Genomic DNA, 8,515 nt, shown 5'->3' on the forward strand with positions numbered 1-8,515 from the left:
GGCACATTGTATATTCCAAATCCCATCATCAGAACCAAAGTTTTAATATCTTTATTCATAATTGGCAAAATAGTAAAAAATATTTCCTGTTGACTTTTTAAAAAAATTATGACAAAGTCATTTAACTCACACTTAATGTCACCAATATGACGCCATTTTTAACATTACAAGTTTTAACACATACTTTAATCTATCTATCTATCTATCTATCTATCTATCTATCTATCTATCTATATATATATATATATATATATATATATGGGGTGTTCGTTCGCGCCTGACCTCCATAGAATGGAAATATGTAACAAAGTTTAAAAAGGTTTTTTTTTTAATATAGATCCACAGAATATTGTGATAAGTGTTTCAGTGTGAACAGGTATGGTATAATAAATTATGGGGTTTATCTATTTTATTTTTACTTTCATCATATTTTGCTTTGGCTTTGATACCCCCAAATTTGAAGCTGTCTCTTTACAACCCTTCCTATCATACTTTAATAAATCAGAGTCCATTTTCTGTTGGCTGTTTTTGAACCCAGTCAACGACGGGTACTTTTTCTAGTATATATATACATGTATATACATTAAAAGAAACATTTTTAAAGGATAACAAAGAATTTCTGCTTAATTATAACATAATATTTGTTTTTTACTTCTTCGATTTTTCGTATAATCTTCTGGTGTTGCAATAAAATAATAATGTAAGTTGCTAATGTATCACGAACTTTTCCGATTCGTCGTCAAAACATCGCCAGGTGAAAAGCTGTCCCCCTTTCCGATTTAAGACAAATTCAAATAAATAACATTAAAATAATACATTTTGTGGCCAGTTTTGAAAAAAGTTTAAAAGAATACTCGAACTATCTACATTCATTTGGCTGTTGCTAAGATGGGTATTTGTAATTACAATGATCAAACATTGTCCAAACGACGCCTAAGCTCCATTTGTTTATATGAAGAGTATTGCTTTATGCGCTAGCGGCGGTTTGTTATTTCACTTCCGAATATATATATATATATATATATATATATATATATATATATATATATATATATATATATAATAATTTCGTGATTAAATTTTAAATTACATAATATAGAGACATATATTCCATTTAAGAATTTATTGCTTGACAGAAGGAATATATAGAAGATTGCTCTATTCTTAAATATTGAGCTTTTCCTTTTTGGCTAGGATCCTCTTGAAAGTATTGCTTCAAGTAACATCTATCAGGATTTTTCATCTGAATTCTATCAGTGTCTTATCTCGCTTATATATATATATATATATATATATATATATATATATATATTAGAATATATGATTATCTGTCTGTCTCCATATATTCAAATTCTATCTCCTTCGAAGTTAAAAGTTACTTTTATAAACAACTTGCAGGTTGACTCGACGTTGCTCCGGATTGAATAATAATCAACGAATGTTTCACGCTCCCACAGTTGTATTGTCATCAAAATCGGTGAAATTGCCCATTTTTCAATCAAATCGATTGATTGGTACTCGATTATCGATTAATGATTTTTTTAAATAATAATCAGAGGCATTCTAAGACAGAAACAATCTAAAAATACTCCTAGATACATAAAGTATAATTGTGCGAAATTTCATAAAAATCGGCCCAGTCGTTTCCGAGTGTATAGGAAACGAACTTACAAAAAAGTCGCAAGGCGGCGCTAGGGGCCTCAGATGATTACATCTTTACGGACCGTTACTTTTTAAGGAGTAAAAAATTGGTCAAAATTTTAAAAACCGTTGAACATTTTGTGCATTACCTTAGTTTATTTTTTATTTTTAAACAGTATACATCACGTTGGTACAGCAGTAGCGCCAACAGCTTTGAATACTACAGTTTTGCTTTTGGTTTCGATTACGGCTGACGGCACCCAAATATTACCTTTTAATTTTGAAAACACGACTCTATAATAATATATACGAAATCTGGACGAATTAAAATAGTATATTTAAGCGTATTTTTTACGACCCGGCAAAGCTGCCGCACCTTTGCTAGTTTCTCTCTCTCTCTCTCTCTCTCTCTCTCTCTCTCTCTCTCTCTCTCTCTCTCTCTATCTATCTATCTCTCCGTATATATATATATATATATATATATATATATATGTGTATGTATATGTATATATATATGTATATATATATATATATATATATATATATATATATATATATATATATATATGTATATGTGTAGGAGATTTATAGATGACCTTATATGTATAAACGATAATGATGAATTCGAAAAAAATAAACATCTCATATATCCAAACGAACTAAAATTAAATTGTGAACATAGAGGACAACAGGCTACATTTCTGGATTTAGATATAAAAATTGAGGATGGGACTTTTCTTTATAAAATATTTGATAAAAGAAACGCATTCCCCTTTAAAATAGTACATATGCCCCATAAGGATAGCACCTGCCCTGTTTTTATGTTTTATGGAACCATTATGTCAGAGTTTTTGAGAATAGCTCGCGTTACTTTAAAATTAACAGATTTTATACCACCAGTTTCTAGCTTAGTAATAAGGATGATAAAACAAGGTGGGAATAAAAATAGAATATTTAAACAGTTAAATAAAGCATTTGTTCGTTATCCTGATGCTTTTGAATCGTTTAAGATAAACCAGACTATATTAATAAAGGAAATCCAAAACTATATTAGCAATGTATAAAATGTATTTATAAATACATATAATAAATTTATATAAAAAAAATGTATATATGTAAAAATAAAATATTTTTAACCTTTATAAATAAGAATGTAAATATACAAACTACTAATTATAGTGGGGGTGATAAGTAGTTAAATGGATTCATCCAAATCTTATAAATACAAGATTGATAAATTAAAAAATGTATCCATTTCAAATGGATAGTACCAGTCAAGGATCCGTCACTTGACACTCAGCCCAACAGGTGAGGGGCCGGGAACCGGCCCAGCACCTGTTGGACTGAGGTACACCGCCTGGGTAATACCTAGGAGGTCCACCCTCCCAGGCCTTGCCACTGGGCTTTCCGGTGGGGCAAGTTTATTGCTTGTTGCCTGAGGCGCCCCGACCGGGGAATGCCGACGGGGTTACTCAGGCAATTTTTAAAATTGCAGGAGTGCCCCTCCTTTAGGGGAGCCTGCTGGGTTACCACTTTCCGGCCTTGTGCCACATTTTGCTGAGTGGACAGCAAATAAATATAATCCATTTCAAATGGATAGTACCAGTCAAGGATACGTCACTTGACACTCAGCCCAACAGGTGAGGGGCCGGAGACCGGCCCAGCACCTGTTGGACTGAGGTACACCGCCTGGGTAATACCTAGGAGGTCCACCCTCCCAGGCCTTGCCACTGGGCTTTCCGGTGGGGCAAGTTTATTGCTTGTTGCCTGAGGCGCCCCGACCGGGGAATGCCGACGGGGTTACTCAGGCAATTTTTAAAATTGCAGGAGTGCCCCTCCTTTAGGGGAGCCTGCTGGGTTACCACTTTCCGGCCTTGTGCCACATTTTGCTGAGTGGACAGCAAATAAATATAATCCATTTCAAATGGATAGTACCAGTCAAGGATACGTCACTTGACACTCAGCCCAACAGGTGAGGGGCCGGAGACCGGCCCAGCACCTGTTGGACTGAGGTACAACGCCTGGGTAATACCTAGGAGGTCCACCCTCCCAGGCCTTGCCACCGGGCTTTCCGGTGGGGCAAGTTTATTGCTTGTTGCCTGAGGCGCCCCGACCGGGGAATGCCGACGGGGTTACTCAGGCAATTTTTAAAATTGCAGGAGTGCCCCTCCTTTAGGGGAGCCTGCTGGGTTACCACTTTCCGGCCTTGTGCCACATTTTGCTGAGTGGACAGCAAATAAATATAATCCATTTCAAATGGATAGTACCAGTCAAGGATCCGTCACTTGACACTCAGCCCAACAGGTGAGGGGCCGGAGACCGGCCAAGCACCTGTTCGACTGAGGTACACCGCCTGGGTAATACCTAGGAGGTCCACCCTCCCAGGCCTTGCCACCGGGCTTTCCGGTGGGGCAAGTTTATTGCTTGTTGCCTGAGGCGCCCCGACCGGGGAATGCCGATGGGGTTACTCAGGCAATTTTTAAAATTGCAGGAGTGCCCCTCCTTTAGGGGAGCCTGCTGGGTTACCACTTTCCGGCCTTGTGCCACATTTTGCTGAGTGGACAGCAAATAAATATAATCCATTTCAAATGGATAGTACCAGTCAAGGATACGTCACTTGACACTCAGCCCAACAGGTGAGGGGCCGGGAACCGGCCCAGCACCTATTGGACTGAGGTACACCGCCTGGGTAATACCTAGGAGGTCCACCCTCCCAGGCCTTGCCACCGGGCTTTCCGGTGGGGCAAGTTTATTGCTTGCTGCCTGAGGCGCCCCGACCGGGGAATGCCGACGGGGTTACTCAGGCAATTTTTAAAATTGCAGGAGTGCCCCTCCTTTAGGGGAGCCTGCTGGGTTACCACTTTCCGGCCTTGTGCCACATTTTGCTGAGTGGACAGCAAATAAATATAATCCATTTCAAATGGATAGTACCAGTCAAGGATCCGTCACTTGACACTCAGCCCAACAGGTGAGGGGCCGGGAACCGGCCCAGCACCTGTTGGACTGAGGTACACCGCCTGGGTAATACCTAGGAGGTCCACCCTCCCAGGCCTTGCCACTGGGCTTTCCGGTGGGGCAAGTTTATTGCTTGTTGCCTGAGGCGCCCCGACCGGGGAATGCCGACGGGGTTACTCAGGCAATTTTTAAAATTGCAGGAGTGCCCCTCCTTTAGGGGAGCCTGCTGGGTTACCACTTTCCGGCCTTGTGCCACATTTTGCTGAGTGGACAGCAAATAAATATAATCCATTTCAAATGGATAGTACCAGTCAAGGATACGTCACTTGACACTCAGCCCAACAGGTGAGGGGCCGGAGACCGGCCCAGCACCTGTTGGACTGAGGTACACCGCCTGGGTAATACCTAGGAGGTCCACCCTCCCAGGCCTTGCCACTGGGCTTTCCGGTGGGGCAAGTTTATTGCTTGTTGCCTGAGGCGCCCCGACCGGGGAATGCCGACGGGGTTACTCAGGCAATTTTTAAAATTGCAGGAGTGCCCCTCCTTTAGGGGAGCCTGCTGGGTTACCACTTTCCGGCCTTGTGCCACATTTTGCTGAGTGGACAGCAAATAAATATAATCCATTTCAAATGGATAGTACCAGTCAAGGATACGTCACTTGACACTCAGCCCAACAGGTGAGGGGCCGGAGACCGGCCCAGCACCTGTTGGACTGAGGTACAACGCCTGGGTAATACCTAGGAGGTCCACCCTCCCAGGCCTTGCCACCGGGCTTTCCGGTGGGGCAAGTTTATTGCTTGTTGCCTGAGGCGCCCCGACCGGGGAATGCCGACGGGGTTACTCAGGCAATTTTTAAAATTGCAGGAGTGCCCCTCCTTTAGGGGAGCCTGCTGGGTTACCACTTTCCGGCCTTGTGCCACATTTTGCTGAGTGGACAGCAAATAAATATAATCCATTTCAAATGGATAGTACCAGTCAAGGATCCGTCACTTGACACTCAGCCCAACAGGTGAGGGGCCGGAGACCGGCCCAGCACCTGTTCGACTGAGGTACACCGCCTGGGTAATACCTAGGAGGTCCACCCTCCCAGGCCTTGCCACCGGGCTTTCCGGTGGGGCAAGTTTATTGCTTGTTGCCTGAGGCGCCCCGACCGGGGAATGCCGATGGGGTTACTCAGGCAATTTTTAAAATTGCAGGAGTGCCCCTCCTTTAGGGGAGCCTGCTGGGTTACCACTTTCCGGCCTTGTGCCACATTTTGCTGAGTGGACAGCAAATAAATATAATCCATTTCAAATGGATAGTACCAGTCAAGGATCCGTCACTTGACACTCAGCCCAACAGGTGAGGGGCCGGGGACCGGCCCAGCACCTGTTTGACTGAGGTACACCGCCTGGGTAATACCTAGGAGGTCCACCCTCCCAGGCCTTGCCACCGGGCTTTCCGGTGGGGCAAGTTTATTGCTTGTTGCCTGAGGCGCCCCGACCGGGGAATGCCGACGGGGTTACTCAGGCAATTTTTAAAATTGCAGGAGTGCCCCTCCTTTAGGGGAGCCTGCTGGGTTACCACTTTCCGGCCTTGTGCCACATTTTGCTGAGTGGACAGCAAATAAATATAATCCATTTCAAATGGATAGTACCAGTCAAGGATACGTCACTTGACACTCAGCCCAACAGGTGAGGGGCCGGAGACCGGCCCAGCACCTGTTGGACTGAGGTACACCGCCTGGGTAATACCTAGGAGGTCCACCCTCCCAGGCCTTGCCACCGGGCTTTCCGGTGGGGCAAGTTTATTGCTTGTTGCCTGAGGCGCCCCGACCGGGGAATGCCGACGGGGTTACTCAGGCAATTTTGAAAATTGCAGGAGTGCCCCTCCTTTAGGGGAGCCTGCTGGGTTACCACTTTCCGGCCTTGTGCCACATTTTGCTGAGTGGACAGCAAATAAATATAATCCATTTCAAATGGATAGTACCAGTCAAGGATCCGTCACTTGACACTCAGCCCAACAGGTGAGGGGCCGGAGACCGGCCCAGCACCTGTTCGACTGAGGTACACCGCCTGGGTAATACCTAGGAGGTCCACCCTCCCAAGCCTTGCCACCGGGCTTTCCGGTGGGGCAAGTTTATTGCTTGTTGCCTGAGGCGCCCCGACCGGGGAATGCCGACGGGGTTACTCAGGCAATTTTTAAAATTGCAGGAGTGCCCCTCCTTTAGGGGAGCCTGCTGGGTTACCACTTTCCGGCCTTGTGCCACATTTTGCTGAGTGGACAGCAAATAAATATAATCCATTTCAAATGGATAGTACCAGTCAAGGATCCGTCACTTGACACTCAGCCCAACAGGTGAGGGGCCGGAGACCGGCCCAGCACCTGTTCGACTGAGGTACACCGCCTGGGTAATACCTAGGAGGTCCACCCTCCCAGGCCTTGCCACTGGGCTTTCCGGTGGGGCAAGTTTATTGCTTGCTGCCTGAGGCGCCCCGACCGGGGAATGCCGACGGGGTTACTCAGGCAATTTTTAAAATTGCAGGAGTGCCCCTCCTTTAGGGGAGCCTGCTGGGTTACCACTTTCCGGCCTTGTGCCACATTTTGCTGAGTGGACAGCAAATAAATATAATCCATCTCAAATGGATAGTACCAGTCAAGGATCCGTCACTTGACACTCAGCTCAACAGGTGAGGGGCCGGAGACCGGCCCAGCACCTGTTGGACTGAGGTACACCGCCTGGGTAATACCTAGGAGGTCCACCCTCCCAGGCCTTGCCACTGGGCTTTCCGGTGGGGCAAGTTTATTGCTTGCTGCCTGAGGCGCCCCGACCGGGGAATGCCGACGGGGTTACTCAGGCAATTTTTAAAATTGCAGGAGTGCCCCTCCTTTAGGGGAGCCTGCTGGGTTACCACTTTCCGGCCTTGTGCCACATTTTGCTGAGTGGACAGCAAATAAATATAATCCATCTCAAATGGATAGTACCAGTCAAGGATCCGTCACTTGACACTCAGCCCAACAGGTGAGGGGCCGGAGACCGGCAGCACCTGTTCGACTGAGGTACACCGCCTGGGTAATACCTAGGAGGTCCACCCTCCCAGGCCTTGCCACTGGGCTTTCCGGTGGGGCAAGTTTATTGCTTGTTGCCTGAGGCGCCCCGACCGGGGAATGCCGACGGGGTTACTCAGGCAATTTTTAAAATTGCAGGAGTGCCCCTCCTTTAGGGGAGCCTGCTGGGTTACCACTTTCCGGCCTTGTGCCGCATTTTGCTGAGTGGACAGCAAATAAATATAATCCATTTTAAATGTGGAAATTGATGAATCGCACAGGTAAGAAATTCATTTTTATAGTATGAAAAGGTTAGTAATTGCAATTAAGAATAGGAAATTGGATCAAATGTTTGTAACATGTCTTTTTCCTAAGATTAAGGGTGGTGGTGTTTGATCAACACTGCTGGGGAGCCATGATGTAATATACTGTTTTGTTTTTAAATCCCCGAAACAGTGTTTCATGGTAAACAACTGATGATCCCTTGAAAAATAAAAAAAAAATGGTATTATAGTAAATTCGAGAGAGTTGATGCAGTGAGTGCATGTGATTAAATGACTTACTGATCCCGTAATTGGAAGAAGATTGTCCATAATAATCCAAAGGCAGAAATCCATGGAAAAATTTCCAAAAATTTGTACAAGGAAAAAAAGTAAAGAATTCCAATAATATTAATAAAAGAAAAATAAGATATGCTTTTCATTATACTGCCGAGATATAAATATAACTAAGAAAGTTTAAGGAAGAAAAAAGAGGAGAAAGTATATATATATATATATATATATATATATATATATATATATATATATATATACATGGGAAAAATTGTCTAAACGCCCAAGCTCTATACTTTTACTCAAAAATTTAAACTACTGTATCAAAATTCAATACA

The sequence above is a fragment of the Euprymna scolopes genome, chromosome 41 (genome assembly GCF_053919585.1).
Source record: "Euprymna scolopes isolate OS-2025 chromosome 41, ASM5391958v1, whole genome shotgun sequence".
Taxonomy (NCBI): Eukaryota; Metazoa; Mollusca; class Cephalopoda; order Sepiida; family Sepiolidae; genus Euprymna; species Euprymna scolopes.